Consider the following 17896-nt stretch of genomic DNA (forward strand, 5'->3'; position numbering starts at 1 on the left):
TCCAACGTCACAGAACTGGTGTCACAGGCTCCTAGATATCGTTACATGACGAGTGTCATAGGGTCCTGGCTGGTGGCACATGGCCAGTTTCAGATGACCCTCCCTGACTAACCTCACAGGGCCCTGGACTGTGTCACAGGACCCCGACCTGTGTCACATGACCATAACAAGCACACAAGACCTCGACCAGTGCCCCAGTGTCCCGATCTGGCTAGTGTCACATGCCCCTGCCGAGGTGCAGTGAGTTCCATAAGGTGACACATGCCACTGACCAGAATTCTGTCCCGCTACTGTGGCTCTGACTTGGCAGAGCTTTTCACTGCTCTGAGCCCAGGCTCGTGCTGCAATAGCCAGATGCCAAGAGAGAGCCAGGTTTTGCGTTAGAATGCTTGATTTTTAAGTACACGCTTCGATTTGATGTGCCCATTAGGATGAAATGCAGAGTTGGCAGGACCCTCGGTGACCCAACTCTTCCGCACTCACTTATTTGCTGATGTAACATTTGTTCTTGAAAAAGATAAATAAAAAAATACACAGAGAGGATTGACTCTGCTCGGGCACTGCTTTTTATTTTTGAATAATGCTGCACCTTCGTTTGAGTATTTTCACGATCCAACAGATTGAATGTGACTTATGCTTTTACTGGTGCTGCCTACACTGAGTGAACTTCACATAGGCCGGAGCATAAAATGAAAGGCAGCGCAATTTAACACTTTGAAACTGAAAATGTATCTTTCTCAAACCAAACGGTTAATCGGCGCATTAATTGAAAAATACTTGAAGCTATGACTGGGGATGTACGTATGAATTTATGCATAAAAGCAAACTGTTTGAACACGGAGTCCTGGCCGGGGGAGGCACTGATTCATGCATTGTGGTTAAGAACTCGCACGCCAACTCGCACATGCACTGTATAACATTAAGCCTCATCACTCACGATAATGTATTTCCACGGGTGCAGCACTGCTGCTATTGAAGAGGTGTGGCGCCGCGGCCAGCACGACTGACGCTGGAATCTGGGGACCACGGTTCGATCCCCGGCTCCGGCGGCAGGTTAGCCCAGCACCATGTGACTCTGGGCAATAGCTCGCTTAATCTTCCCGACGGCCCCCCAGCGCCTAGAGACCCTTACGGGTGATTGTGCGCTTTACAAATGTGGACTTTACTTTACATATATCATTTGAAAAAATTTTTATAGAGCGCGGCTAACACCATTAGGTTTCTTGGCGCTGTGCTGGGGCGTGGTGAGAAGAAGTGAAAAAGAAACAGGATCTAAGGATATGAGATAGTGAAGAGGAAGGTTTTAAGAAGTGATCTGAAACCAGAGTATGAAGGTGCAAGTCTGAGGGAGAGTGGAAGGGAGTTCCAGAGGGATGGGGCCAGAAGAGAAAACCTCAGGCCCCCGTGTTTTTTCCTCTTGAACCTGGGGACGGATAGCAGGGCCATTTGGGATGAACGTAAGTTACGGGACGGGGTGTAAGAATGGAGGAGGGAGGAAATAAAAGAGGGACCTAGACCAGAAAGAGATTTGAAGATAGTGCAGCCTAGCTTAAATTTGCAGCGGGCGGATACCGGCAGCCAGTGAAGACTCTTTAAGAGTGGACGGACATGCTGATCTTTTGGCTGGTGGAAAATCAGGCGAGCAGCCTGATTTTGTATCAGCTGGAGTCTTCTCTGTTGGTACTCAGGGATGCCGACGTACAGCGCGTTAGCATAGTCGAGTCGACTGATCACTAACGCCAGGAGTGCTAACGTGAGCGCTTCAGTGGTAAGAAGGCGGGATATTTTCCGGAGTTTCCTGAGTTGGAAGTGGCTGGCGGACACCACTGCACTGATCTGGGGAGTCATTGAGAGGTCATTGCTAATAATGACACCCAGACTTTTGGCAGAGTTGACTGGAGAGGGAGAGCTTCCAAGACTGGCAGGCCAGATGGAAGATTGCCAGGGGTTGGAGGCTCCCCCGACAAGAATTAATTCAGTCTTGTTGGGGTTAAGCTTCAGGTGGTTTAGGCTCATCCAGTCACTGATGAAGCAGAGTGTATTTTGGAAAGTAGAGGTGGAGTCCTCGGAAGAATCAATATTAAAAATCAATTGAATATCATCCGCGTAGTTGAATGCAGTAACGCTCAACCCGCGGAGAGCACGAAGTAACGGGGCTAAGTACAAATTAAAAAGGAGAGGGGATAGTGAAGAGCCCTGGGGGACGCCACAGGACAGCTCAACCTGAGTGGCGGAGAACTGAGACAGCCTGACAGCTTGTTGTCGTTCCGTCAAGAAGGACTGAACCCAGTCAAGGGCGGTCCCTCGGATGCCGGCCTCTTCGACACGGTCGACCAAAATCCCGTGGTCGACCGTGTCGAAGGCGGCCGATAAGTCCAGAAGGACAAGGGCCTGTCTGGTGTTAACATCAGCCCCTCTGCGCAGTTCGTCCATCACGGAGAGAATGACAGCCTCCGTTGAGTGCGCAGGTCTGAACCCTGCCTGCTTAGAATCTAAAACACACGAGTCCTCGATAAAGGAACTGAGTGTGTGGGTCACGTGCGATTCCAGGACTTTGCTGAGGAAAGGGAGGAGGGATATAGGGCGGTAATTGCTCAGAATGGAGGGGTCTGCTGAAGGTTTTTTTAAAATGGCAACCACCTCGGCTTGTTTAAAAGAGCACGGAACAGCCCCGGTGGCCAGAGAGCTATTTATGAGGGCCAGAGGGGGCTCGGGGCAGGAGATGAAAGCTGCTCGAAGAACCGAGGGAGGACAGCAATCACGAGGAGAGCCAGAGGAAATTTTGTGCAGGAGCGAGGAAAAAATAGCCATCGAAATGGGAGGAATAGCAGTGAGAGTGTGAGAATTGGAATATTTGGAGAGCTCAGTGGTTAGGGGGTGAGCAGACGAAGTTTGAGCAGCAATGCTGGATTTAATTTTTGCTATTTTTTCGACAAAAAATGCGTTCAAGGAATCGCACAGAGTTTGGGAGGGGAGTGGCCCTAATGTAAGTCTGGCTGGGTTGGATAGTTCTTCCACAATGGCAAATATGTCCTTCGACTTATTTGTGGAATCCATAATTTTAGTGGAAAAATAAGTAGATTTGGCAAGGGCTATAGCGGTTTTATAATTTTTAAGTAAAGAGGAAAATACCTCCTTATTCTCAGGGGAGTACCCTCGGCGCCAACGTCGTTCTGCTTGGCGGAGGCCTAATTTAAGGGCTCTCAGGTCCTCGGTGAACCACCTTTGAGCGTCGTGGCAGCGTCTGGCTCTAACTAATTTTAGCGGAGCTACTGCGTCAGCAGCAGAAGTAAGCCAGCGAGTAAGATTTAATGACTGGGTGTCAATAGAGGCAGGTGGATCAGGGGTAGAAGGGACTGAGGAGCTAAGAATAGAGTGAAAAGTGTTTAAATCTGACCTGTTCCAATTACGGGCCAGAAAGTTCGTCTCTTGAGACTTAACGGTAGGGCAGGGGATCCCTAACGTAAATGTGATTAAAAAATGGTCTGACCATAAGCATGGCAGGATAAGAGGGACTGAAATGTCCAAGCCAGATGTCCACACCTGATCTAAGATGTGCCCTTTTGTATGCGTGGGCGAATGGATATGCTGAATGCAATTCAGGCCTGACATGAGGTCCGAAAAGGCTTGTGAGCTGGGAGATTCGTGGGTGTCCAAAGGCCAATAATTAAAATCGCCTAAAACCAAGATGTTAGAATTGTTAATGGTGAGCTGGGCGATGAGGTCACCAAACTGGGCAGGAAAGTTGGGCATAGATGAGGGGGGACGGTAGGTCAGAACACATATAAGAGAGGATCCTGACAGTTCCAGTCTGATTACCAGGCAGTCTACCGAGGGAATGCTGGTAGTAGGCACTATGGAAAAGCGGACCGGGTGCTTAAAGATAGCGGCAACTCCCCCTCCGACTTTGCCGGGGGCACGATTAACTTGTAGTATGTGATAACCGGGGGGGGGGTGGCGGCCAAGATATCGGGGGCAGAATCATCTGTTAACCAGGTCTCGGTCAAAAATAAGATGTCAGGTTGTTCTGACTCCAAGAGATGGAAGATGTCGAGTTGATGACTGACCAGAGACCGGGTATTAAGGTAGAAGACCGAGAGGGAATGATGGACGGGTTTTGTCGATAAGTGGGTAGCAGGTCTGGAGTCCGTGATCAGGGGCCTTGGAGTAGAATATGGCCATGTTATTTCGGGAAAAGAGCTGCGGGTAGTGAGCAGGCCTAAAGAGACCAGCCTGGGAACCGACTCAGGTGGGGGAAGCGCGGGATTATGACATAAGACGAGGGATGCGCGAGTGTACGTGAGAAGAGGGACAGAGTAACGCGCCCCTAGCCCCGGTCGGCCGCGGACGGGCGCAGACGGGCTTAACTCTGGCGCAACTCCGGCGCGCCTACGACGCGCCCGCTGCGCTCGTCCGCTGCGCTGACACATGGGGGCCGTTAAAATATGAATCCCCAAGAAGAATGTTCACACCGACTTGGGGCAAGAGCGCACAGTTGGACAGTGTAGGACATGGGGCTACAGCACATGGTCACACTCTAGGAGCCCCGCAGACAGCGTGTAGTGGGAGGTGCGGGCCCCTGGGGTTGAGGACAAGGTAACCAGGAGTGGGGATCGCCCCTCAGGGATGCAGGTGAAGTCCACCTGTGTGGTTCTCCTTGGGATGAAGGTTGTCTGGACCTTAGTTTTTGATGATGAAATAATGAAGGCTCCACTATGACGAACTGTAAAATATAAATTTTAAGCATGAAGATGTCAGATTGTAACGATTTGCTATTCTATGTACATTCAATTGCAAATGGGCTTTTTTCTTGACCCCACTGACAGTTTTTCTTAGATGTGTACTATGTTTAGATTAAAAAAGTGAATAATGTTAAGATGTCATGTTTTTTCTGTAATAAACATGACCCTTTTCTTAAAGCAGTTTGTCTGTCATTAACTCGTTGAATTTGGGGGGGTGTATTCCGGTTTGGGTGCTCCGGTTTGTATGATTTCCTGCAAAGGTTATGCAGTTCTTGTAAAAAGCATTGTTCACGAATCTACTGTACCTTTTGAGTACTCCTACATTAAACAAACGTTGTGGTCACTGGACCATAGATTTTTAAGGCACACCCAACCTCTCTTCCTCTTTTTCTCCAGGCCCTATGCATGAGCAATTGCTGCCGGTCTGTAAGTCAACGCGTACACCGCAAGGTACACCTTCAGCGTTGGCCATGAGCCCATCACCTGCCCGCCTAAGCCAACAATCTCATGATGTAATCAGACACGTGAGCATGAGGTAAAGGGCACGCAGGGTGAGAGGATTACCCAGAAACCTGGAAACATTCCAACATTACCCACTGAAAGAGTATCCTAGAAAGACAAATGAAATGCTATTCAAAACAACACACTTAGTAGGAATGAGGTAAAAGAGAAAAAACCTTCATTTAACTTTGTTCCACTTCCCAAAAGGTCTAAGACTCCGGCATACTCACAGATATTGACGCTAATTGATAATGTTTTATTTTACTTACAGTTACCAATGTTTAAAGGGTACCACTTTCCCAGCACAGTGATTTCATTTAACAAATCATTGATACCAGGAGGCAAATTTAAAAACGGTTTGAGCACTGCAGAACAGCCAAAAAAAGTTTGCGTTGTGTCAATGGAAAAGACTGAAACAAAGCAGTACCTAAAAAGATATGATGCTTTTTTTCTCTCCGTCAGTGCTGATGCACTTGGCTGCCATTCACCAACACAGACCGCATTGCACCACTGTGCGAGGGTCTGTGCATTCCGTCAAGCATAGGTTTTGCACTGGAAGGAGACTCTTGCAATAAAACTATGCTTTAATAACGTTTCACCCTCTGAATGTGTGCTGTACAATGCAGCACACATGCAAAGTTTGAAAAGTATGGGGAAATTAAAACATTGCTCAATTACACCTCCTTCGAGTAGGCATAAGGTTTTGGTGTAAATGTCTGTCTAACAATGTGGGTAGGTAGGGAATTGATTGCCGATTGGGGGTTGCATGGGAGTGCCCATGTTCCACCCATGGAACACACCCCCTTGAAGAAAAGTAGCGCAAAAGCTACTTTGGTTACTTTGGCCAACTTTCCAACGCAAATCCTGATTTTTGTTGGGAAGAAAATAAAAAATAAAACTACAAAGCTTTGTGCAGGGTTTGGCTGACAAAAGTAATGCAAGCCAGGTGCAAAGTGTTGGTTAAAAAGAGCTGAATCAAGCCTACAACGGCTGGAATGCACCGGTGTGCTAAATAGAAGTCCAGAACTGGAAAAAGCGTTACCCTATTAACATGGATTCCTACGTAACAGTAATTTGTGTTGCACTGGCATGTGCTCTTCATATACCTCAGCTTTACCAGATGGCCTGCTCTCCCTCGAGGAGTGGATGCTTGAAAGCTGGCTCAAATTGTACAGCTGTCTCAAGCACTGATCATGTTCTGAGGTTCCACCTATCAGCACATCTTAAATGTAGCCGCTTGACGTCATTTTTGTTTATATGTGCCTTTTCAACAGAAACTAGAGTTCATAACACAGCACTTTTATGTGGTCTGGAAATTATATTCTACTTTTGGCAAACGGTGGGTTTTGCGATTTTGAAAACATTTTGGACAAGCTTTCATTAGCCTGAACTTAAACCTTCTGAGCTGTCCTCCCTTCTACTAAGTGCCGACAGAATCTAGAACCAAAGACCGACGTATAATATTGATGCATGTGTAGCATATTTCCTGACACCTTTGGTCCATTAGACATCTTGTTCAAAGTGTAAAAAGGAGAATAAATTATGCTTTCTGGACATGGCCAAAAACGTGCCATTCCTGGCCTATTGGTTACCATTGGTAATAGACATCAGTGTTTCTTCAATTTACGAGCTTACCTTATAAGCATGGCCACTGGAATTGAGTGGCTGCAGCGATTTTTGCATAAATATAGACCGCCACATTTGCCACACAATCCATTATCTGCTGCATAAACTGCACATTTTAATAAAAAAAATGCAGCAACACGTGTTGCAGTGCAGTGAACGGCCCTTTGACTGGCCGCTGCTCTGTTGCTTATTGCTATATTTGGGTGTTAAATTGGTACTAATGATGTGCTATCAATGCCCAGGCAGTATTAACAACTGTAAAAATGCAAAATAATAAACTAAAATGTGCCGCATAATTTGCCTTTTGTTTCTGCATAATTTACACATCCCTGCAGCATAATTCAGTGGCCCTGCCTGTAAGCATTAGAGGACAGTTGGGCGTGCATATTTCGGCACCAAAATGTGGCAGACCTTCTAGTTTTGTTATTGTAATTGATCCGTTTGGCCTGGTTTTCAGTGAAGACACAATCTTTGTAAAAGCACCCGCCCACTGCCCTCAGACATTGCCTTTATTAAGCGTTCATTTACTGTGTCATTCTGGACCTGAGTTCCACACTTGCTTGTGTCTCGTGAAGTGCTCCTGCTGCTCTCTCTAGATGCCTCTGGGAGTGTTGAGTGCACACTGGAGTAATGCCAAGAGGTCCCCATGGCATGCGTGTCTCTCACCCAGCCCTCACCTCTTAGCCAACAGCCTATGGACTTCCGCGCTTGCTTTTTAAGCTTCAAGCTGTATTTAATAAACATAATATAGGTTTGCTTTTACTGTTAGTATAGTTAGTTAGGCCCAATAAAATAATCCCAACATGCAGATTGCTACTGTTTAGAAAAAAGGCCTAACTGGCTGAAGTGTCACAAAGCACGGGCACTTGGAGTTAAGTGCAGAGGAAGCTGAGGTTCCGTGGATACTGCCCGGCAGCCACTGACTGTGACTGAGGGCCCAGGGAAATGGTCTCACAGCCTCTTTCCTCTTGCCAACTGCATTCCCCATACAGGGGAGTAGCCTGTTCAGTAAGACACAGGGAGTGAGCTTCAGATTTCTGAACAATCAGACTGGCACATATGTTAAAATACATTATAGGACAAGCAAGGGGCAGGAGAGGGTCTTAAATAAAAGCAGAAAGAGAGAGGGATGCTGATTGGTAGGAGTAATAACAGAGAGGAACATTGTTTTATGAAATAATCAACATTTTCAGGGCTTTCAGAACAGAGAGGGAGAGAGTGGGTGCGTGGTTTTGTCCGTGTGCCCACGAAACACCTCACCATACCCGACTGCAAGCGCCTGTGCCCAATTATTTCTCAGAAAATAAATTTATTAGGGGGGTGTAACACCCCCCCTTGAAGCTACGCCCTGTCCCCAAAGTATTGTATTCAAATTGCATTTATATAACGTTTACTACCTCTGATAAGGCGTCAAAGTGCTTTTTCGGTGAATAGCACGCTACTTCGGAACCCAAATGGACTAGAGGTGAATCAGTATAGGGAAATATGAAATTAACTTGAGCGTTGGACATATTACTCTGTTATTTGGATTGAAAAGGATAGTGGAGGGATAGAAGAGGGAAGGGTTTGCATTTATATAGTGCTCGCTACCCCTGATGAGGTGTGGTAAAGCTTTTCGGCGAGTAGCACGCTACTCCAGAACCCAAAAAGGGTTAGTGGTGAATTATGAAATGAATTTGAGCGGTGGACAGTAACATTTCTTGAATTCTCATTCAATTGTCGAGACACGGTCCTACTGATTGAAGCCAGGTGCCAGCCCCTGGCACTCCATATGTCAGCCCCTGGCACTCCATATGTCACCAAACACGCAAGCAAATCCAAAATATGTATTCCGAACTCTGGTATTTTGACAGATGAAGTCGAACAGCCAATATTTTTTCTCCCGCTCCCAAAAATCGCCAGAGATCGTCTGTCTGCATTTTCCAAACTGTTACATAATCCACTTTACGTAACCAATTAAAAAGCAGGCACGGCGGTGGCTTGAACTCAAGCGTGAGGCAGCAGGAATCGGAGGGATTACCCGGCATTCCCTGCACTCAGAGTAATTAGTCAAACAATAAAACCAGGTAACCAAAACATACAGAAAACACGGGGGGAGCACGTTGACGACTTCCCAAAAGCCACAACAGCGGCCCATGGCACAAGCTTCAAGGTGCGCAGCCAGATGAGTGATTACTAAATAAGAATCCTCACAAATAGGATCTCAGTCAAACTGAGCATCAGCTCGGGCAGGCTGCAGTTGATGCGATGTGGGTGGATGCTGCCTGACCTTGGTGGAATATGTGAGAAGTTGGCCTGATATATAATGTTCACTATTCTAGTGAGCACTCTGTATCAGTCCAAACAACCCTTATTGATGATTGGTTGTAAGTCAACCTTATAGACCAGCTATCCTAGTAGCATGGATACGAGCAGTCTAAGGCTAAGACTCTAGAGGGCGTGTTAAGCCAGCTGTTTTACCATCACATTACCCCTTGAACACCAAGTGAAAGGACACCACACAAGTTGTTATCAAAAATAAAGTATATTTATTTATAACAGGACTACCCTGGCTCTTTATGAGACAGGGAGCTAAGCACACAACAAAACTCTTAAAGAAATACTGAAAGTCGCACAATTTACACAAATGCCCGAGGGGCATGAAAAACCATGTACACAAGAAGTGGAATGCGAAGTTACTAGCAGGTAAGTAATACTTTTCTAGACTGTAGAAACGCTAGGCCTACAATGCTGAACCCTTAGATTAGAAGCAGGAGGCCTAGGGACGCCGTGTGCAGAGTGGGAACTCTCACGCGTAATGCGGGAACAAGTCTATGGATACTAGCACTTGCAAAGTTACTGTTCTCGGGCGAACCCGACTAGGTGGGTCGAAAACAAGGGTGGATCCGAACACTTAGGGGGTTGGACTATGCTGGAGCACCGGAGTACTCAGTTTACCTAGCCCAGGGGCTGCGGCTGCATAGGGTTCAAGTTGCGTCGGAAACCCTCGTTGAAGATCCAGGAGCCTGAAGAAAGAAGTTGCTGGCAGGCGGCCAGTGAAGGAGTTCGTGGTGATCCAAGCCTGGATCAGGGAAGAAGAAACCTGTTAGCAGAGGGGACCAAGTTCTGAATCACTAGCCAGTGATTTAGGTGGGCACCAGGATGGCACCGGACGAAGTCACCTCAGCCAGGTGAGTGGGCGCTGCTGGGCTCTGCAGTCTCTCGGACCAGGAGGCGTTGTCGGCGACCAGGATGGAGGTGCGAGCTGTCCCACGAAGGTACTTGCTGTCGACGTCACTGGACCCAGGATTGGGGCAACAAGTCTTGGCAAATGCAAGGCCCACGCGGTGGACCTAAAATGGCGTCTTGAGTGGACCAGGAGGGTCCAGGGTACTTCTCTGAAGGAGGGAAGCAAGGGCCAGTCTGGAGCAACCAGACCAGCGGTGTTTGTCGTTAGAGTTCGTCGTCAGAGGGTCACTAGCCAACGGGCAAGTGACCTGGACAACGCGGTGAGCAGCAAAAAGCAGAAGGGCCCCACGCAGATCTCGTGGATGCAGGGGGGCTGAACTTCGGTGCTGGAGCTGCTCAGGGTCGGGGCTTCTCTTACCCCAAAGCACTCAGTCGAGGGTCACTCGGTGGTCGTGCTGGACAAGCGTCGTGCAGTTCTGAAGATGGCCGGTCCCTCGAGGTCTCGTCGCACCCACGGATCACAGCTGGGCTGATGATGTAGGTTGAGGTCAGAGGTGCCAGGGAAGCCGGTTCTCGTCGTGCTGCAGCAGTCTTGATCCGGAGGAGAGACTGGCAACAAACCGCGATACTTGGTTGGTGCCTGCTGCTGCAGGGTGACTACTCGCCTGCTGCTGCAGGGTGACTACTCCTTAGTCACAAGGGAGAAATCTTGGGAAGAGTCTTGAGTTCTTCGTGTAGAAGGTCGGTTCAGGATTCAAAGATTGATCTCATTTGGAAGGGGGCCAGTTCCTACCTTTATCCTGCAAAAAGGGGCTGGCACGCGACTAAGTCCTGCCCTATGGGTGGGACTAGGAGGGGGTGGTTACACCCCTCTCCTTTGGCGGGCTTTCCCCAGATCAGGGGCTGGAGTGCCCCTGGAACTGGTTCAAGCCGGCCTATGCACAGTGAGCACCGGGGTGCCACTTGCAGTCACCTTCCTCTAAAGCCCTGCCTACCTAGGATACACAAAATCCTGTCTGGGACGGTGCTGGCACCGCCCCTGGCAGGAAACCCTTTGTCCTTGCCTACTGGGCTGGGAGGACTCCCAGCAGCAGGAGGGCAGACTTGTGTCTCGGTGGCAGCATCCATTTTGTGGAGCTAAGGCTCTGTCTGACTTTAACCGGGGTTACAGGTTACATACATGTCGTGTCCCTCTAGAAGGGTGGAATGCTAACCCCGTCGCCAGAATTGGCGAGGGGTTAGTATTCCAATTCGTATGACACCTTACTAGGCATGTTTTGATAAAGCGATACCAGAGTTGGCATATAACCGCGAGGATTATAATGCACTTAAGAGTATATGGTATGCGATATCATGGAAACGGCTAAGGGATAGATCCCGAAAGCCGCAGACAGGCTCAGCTCATGCCAGAGCACCATCTCACACGATTCCAAGCACTCTGCCTTCAGGATTGTCAAGGCCTGCCATAGGAGTGACTGATAGGAGATCTGTGTGTCCATTTAGGTTTAGATATAGGAATACTATATCTACAGCAGAGGGTGAGTACACCACTTTGCCCCAGCTGTCAAGCAGCCAGTTGTGTCTGATTTAGTTAGTCAGCCCAGGGGTGGCATAATACATGCTGCAGCCCCTGGGAGACTTCTGGGTGCACCTCAGCCCTGGGTACAGGGACTTGGAGAGGGCCCAGTGCCAATTCAGTACCTGGGTACAATTTGGAGTAGAGAGAACAGCTAGGCTGTGGGTCTGATTAGCAGGCCCACAGCCAGGGAAAGTCGTAAACCAGTGAAGCAAAAAGCAAAAATCTGGGTGATCATAGGATTGCAGACCCTACTCTCCTACAGAATAAACATGGATGCTCCCAGATAAAGGGGCACTTTGGAATGCAAGGGGTCCTGGGAGGCAAGAAAGACCCATCACCAAATGAAAGCAATAAAAGCTTTATCTGTCAGAGCCATTCCCTCCCTAGCTGAGAATGGAACCGAAGAGAATGTCTTATCCTTGACTCGTGCCGTTTGGACCAGCACAGAGCTTGTGTTGCATCAGACTTGTGCGGCATAGCCTCTGATCCCCCAAAAGTGAGGCACATGGAAAAGACAGACAGCAAGATACTCTGAATGATGTGGTAGTTTGGGAGTAACCTCTCCTCTAGCACTGGTTTCAAAGGATGACCAGCTCAGCGGCCAGCGTTACGGCAGAGTGGTGAGATGAGGGCGAGAAAGACAGAAGAGAAAATAAAATAACGTACCTGCCGCATCGCCGCTCTTCTGTTCCTCTCGTGGCTCCACTGCAGGCAGGGTCCCAGCATCCCCTGCATCCAATCCTGAAGATGCTCTCAAGCTTTAGAGGGCAGCTTCAGGATTGGCCTGAGCGCCCTCGATTTGCGCTCCTAAGGAGACTAGGAACCTCTCCCTGCTGTCTCTAACCCGACAACGCAGCTGCATTGGAGACAGAGTGCGCATGTTTTGCCCGGCCTGAGACAGCTGGCCAAACCCACATGTTAGCCGTGCTCCCCACCACCATTTCCTCTCCTGACTACCCCCGCAATGGCCCCGCCCCATGGACGCAACATTTAGAAATTGAATATTAAAATGATAATAAACCTGTTTTATTATTGTTTTATTTTTCAACTTTTGAAGCTGCTGGCAGGTGTGGTGTCTCAATGACCTAGGTGATTCCACATGCACAGGGGTGATCGTTGGTTGAGCCCTGTGTGTCATGTGGAACCGCCTGCCGTACGGCCAGACATACTTATTAAATAGCCCAGGGACCCGGACGTGGTTAAGTGCGAAAGTAGGGACGCCCCACAAGGCCTAACCCGACACACTACAGTGGAGGCGGGACGGCGCTCCTAGGCCATAGCGGATGAGACGCCCTGCCAACGGCAAGTGTACAGGCTCCTCGGATAAAGCGATGCCCGTGGAGCTGTGGACATGCAAGAAGAGTGTGCCCGGAGGTAGAAAATAGTGCTTCGATCATAATGATCATGCGCTCCCTTATATAAAGATATGGTCAGCTACTAGAGGTTTGGAATTGCAGTCCTTCGTTTTCACCCTCTGGAGAGGTACACGTCTGCTAATGGGGGTGTGCAAAATTACCTCTTAAGGGCACGAAGATTGATCAGAACCAGAGGTTGCACCATGTAAACTTTCAGGACAGCATATGTGTCCTGGAAGCAGAGAGGGTTTAGGCCATCGGCGAAGTGGTCGCTGGCCCAGGGGCCCAGTCTTTCAAGGGGCCCCTGATAGAGCCAGCTCTGTTCTGCAGAGTCCCGCCATAATGACCTTGAATAATTATTACAAATATTGTTTTAAATACCGTTTTCTTTTCATTTATTTTTTAATGTGGGTGTTGTGTGAGTCTGTTACAGACATTTTGCAGAGACTTATTCTGTGTTTCATGCAACATCCATAATCAAAGTTTTTTTTTATCAAAACAGGACCTCGCATTTGAGGGAAAGGTGGATGTCAGAGATATTTGCAGTAATATGAATTGGCTGTTGCTGTTTTACAATATTGAAAACATTCATTATGATCCCTGAATATTAGATGTAAACAGATTCATAATATGGACCAGTCTGTCTGTGCACTGTCAATGACCTGGTCAAGGAGGGCACAGAAGAGCTGAAATGGGATTATAAATCCAAAGCTGTTCCGAACAGATGCTCCCGAAATACGTTTGTCCCAGGTCCCCCAAAATCCTTACGATGTCCCTGCTAGGAGATGGTGGGAGCCAATGGATGCGTCTTACCCACAGGCCTACTTTGAAGTTGAATGACAAAGACAATATTCTGTAGTAGAAATGTATGGATCTCAAATATCCTGCAGGTGTTTGCTAAACTCAAACAGTGCAAGGCCAGTGCACACATGCTTGCAAGTGTTTACTGAAGGCATATAGTGCTTTTGCTGTGTGGACCTGAATGCACATGACTGTAGAGGGCTGTGCTGTCACTGTCCAGAATTATGCATGTGATTTCTACAGACATACAGTTCTAACACTGTACATGTAATCGCTGAGGAACAGAGTGCTATCACAATGCAGAACTAAGTGCTTGTGAATATTGAGGGCAAACAGATACGTCTGCAGCCAGAGCTCTGCATCCGTTTACTCGGTGCACAACAAACAATGAGTGGTGGAACCCGGTGCATGCATTTACTCACTGTAGAAAGCACAATTCTAGTGCAGGGCTGCATGCATGCGATTACTTCCGGCAGAAAGCACAATTATTGGAATGAACTGCATGGATGCAATTACTCACTGTACAAAGCATGATTATTGTGCAACACTGCATGCATGCGATTACTCCCAGTAAATAATAATAATAGTTACATTTGTAAAGCGCCTGGTTACACTGAGGCCAGTGTGTCCCAGCGCTGCGGTATCAAAGAAAGAAAACAGCAGCAGCAACCAAAAACTGGCAATAATTAAGAACCTGCAAATAAGTGCATCTTCAGACCTTTCCTAAAGATGGGTTCAGAGCACTCCAGCCGGAGTGCCTGAGGAAGCGATTTCCACAACTGGGCTGCTAGATAACAAAACGATCGTCCACCCATCCTGGCTCTTTTAATTGTGGGGACCTGCACCCTGCCTGTTCCCCTGGACCTTAGCAATCTAGTAGGTGCATAGGGAGTTAAAAAACCATACAAGTATGCGGGTCCTTTTCTTTGTAAAATGCGATGGCTCACACACAAAGCCTTGAATTGTACTCTTTCCCTGATAGGGAGCCAGTGCAAGGAAGCCAGCACACTTGTCGCTGAAGCACTCTTAGGGAGCATGAGACCTGCATGCATGTGATTACTCACTGTAGAAAGCATGACTCTAGTGCAGAGCTGCATGCATGTGATTACTCACTGTACAATGCACGATTCTAGTGCAGAGCTGCATGCATGTGATTACTCACTGTAGAAAGCTTGATTATTGTGCAACACTGCATGCATGTGATTACTCACTGTAGAAAGCATGATTCTAGTGCAGAGCTGCATGCTTGCAATTACTCCCTGTAGAAAGCACAATTGTGCAGAGCTGCATGCATGCGATTACTCACTGTAGGAAGCATGATTATTGTGCAACACTGCATGCATGCGATTACTCTCTAGAAAGCATGATTCTATTGCAGACATGCATGCATGCGATTTCTCACTTTAGAAAGCATGACTCTAGTGCCGAGCTGCATCCATGTGATTACTTACTGTAGAAAGCACAATTCTAGTGCAGAGCTGCATGCATGCGATTACTCGCTGTTAAAAGCATGTTTCCAGTGCAGAGCTGCATGCATGCGATTACTCACTTTAGAAAGCACGATTCCAGTGTAGAGCTGCATGCATGTGATTACTCACTTTAGAAAGCGCGATTCCAGTGTAGAGCTGCATGCATGTGATTACTCACTTTAGAAAGCACGATTCTAGTGCAGAGCTGCATGCATGCGATTACTCACTTTAGAAAGCACGATTCCAGTGTAGAGCTGCATGCATGTGATTACTCACTTTAGAAAGCACGATTCTAGTGCAGAGCTGCATGCATGCGATTACTCACTTTAGAAAGCACGATTCCAGTGTAGAGCTGCATGCATGTGATTACTCACTTTAGAAAGCACGATTCTAGTGCAGAGCTGCATGCATGCGATTACTCGCTTTAGAAAGCACGATTTTAGTGCAGAGCTGCATGCATGCAATTACTCACTTTAGAAAGCACGATTCTAGTGCAAAGCCGCATGCATGTGATCCAGCGCTCCTATAGAAAATATGCCATAAGCTACGTTACCCAACTATAATACTCACCATTAATCATAAATCATTCACAAGGCCCATAAACTAACATGACATATTTTGAGCAACTGAATCATGTGACCTAATTAATAAACCTATTCACAAAATTATATACATTTATATACATCTGCAGAAAACAACTTCATCACACGTGATAAACCTTATGATTAATTAAGCCACTATGGCAATAGATCAACTAATGGTAACCTAAATACATGGAATAACAAGACCAGCTTGTTTTTCAAAGATATTATTTATTAACTATTTATTCAAGGAAATGCATTAGAAGTCTTTTTATTAAAGCATTATTATTGAGATTTTAGCAAATGGTAAAAACAGTTTTAGGCTGAATCAAATTGCATAATTCAAATTAGAAATAGCAGTTTGGCATTATCTAAACCCTAAATTCCTAGCTACACTTGCCCCATTTAAGAAAAAGAGGTAAAGTCTTTAAGTCTAAGGGGATTCTTACATGCTCCAAGCAAAGTCCAACAGCACGACAACGCCCTTCTGGTAAACAGCAAACAGCAGCGCCTTCCCTCCCAGGGGGACAGTTTTTATACCCTTTTAACTAGCTTAATCTAAGAAAAATTAAATACTTTTCTGCCATTCAGAGTCCTCATTGGCTGACAAGTGACAGACCATAATGTCACCACATTCTTTGAAGCCTAGTTCCGACTTTTTCTTAGAGTCTATTGTCTTTTATTCCAAGTCAAGAAACTTGCTCCAGTTTGCAACAATTTAATATCTCTGCTCGCGACTTCCTTAGCTTGAAAATCTTTCTGCCGGTTCCTGTCCTTGGCCATGCTGACCAAAAGTACAGTCAGTTCATTTGTACAACCACGTTTGCATTTCTTTCTTTCATAAACTTGGCAGGAATTTTTCCACACCGGACTCTTGCTTTCACTTGAGCAGGATTCAGCCAACTGCTCAATTAGATGCACTAGGCCTTAAACCTTTCTTTCGTTAACTAGTGTATAAACAAACACAAAAGAATAATTAATGCAAGAAATAATGTTTGTACTGTTACCCACCCACCTTTGCTAATTATTAACCCATTAATCTAAGTTACCTAGCATAAGCAAAATAAAGCAACAAACAGATTCGTGCAACATTTAAGACAGAAAAATAAAACATGAGCACAGAGATAAGCACATGCCATTAATAAACGGCCGCATTTAGTTTTGACATGACAATAGACAGGATTAATTCATTATTCTTCACACACATGCAAATGCAACATAATGCACGTTTATGAGCACACATATTAGTTTCCCACATGTTCGTGTAAATGTCAATTTTAATCTAAGTTGGTTAGTAATTTCCGCTGCACACTTTATTAATATTATTAATTTATTATGGAAGTTTAACTTCACGAGCAGAAATAAATATATTTCTAAATCTCGCTCCATCACATGTGATCATCCCTCTACAAAGCATGTTTCTAGTGCAGAGCTGTGTGCATGCCATTACTCACTGTACAAAGCATGTTTCTAGTGCAGAGCTGTGTGCATGTGATTACTCGCTGTACAAAGCATGATTATTGTGCAACACTGCATGTATGTGATTACTCACAGTACAAAGCATGATTATAGTGCACGGCTGCACACAGTGCTTCCTAGGCAGAACACTGCATGCATATATCTCTTTCCAGAATTGCATGTTTGTGATTGCTGCCGGCTGAGTGCAGATGTACACATATTTGATCTGAATGCATAGTGTTTCGTATGCATAGAACTGCATGCACCCGAGTACCGAGGGATTCATGTGCTGAAGTGCATGAGAGTAAGAATCTGATGCTTGAGTTTACTGAGCAGATCTGTATGCTTGGGTCCGAGGTGACACTGCTAGTGATGTGCTGCTGCATGCGTGATTGCCGTGCATTAAGCACACACAGGGCTTCCCTGGTTTGCGACTCCTCTATCGATCATTAGCTTGTCGCCCTGAGAAGAGAAGAAAACACGCAGATGATAAACAGAGGCTCCCCGCTGACACGTGGCTGACTCCAGCCCGGCCCTGCAGGCCTCTCAGCAAATGCCCCGAGAGGCCAGTGTTCAGGGCTTTAAGTGGGCCGGGTCTCAAGGGGTCTGAGCACCG

Source organism: Lissotriton helveticus, chromosome 12 (genome assembly GCF_964261635.1).
Source record: "Lissotriton helveticus chromosome 12, aLisHel1.1, whole genome shotgun sequence".
NCBI lineage: Eukaryota > Metazoa > Chordata > Amphibia > Caudata > Salamandridae > Lissotriton > Lissotriton helveticus.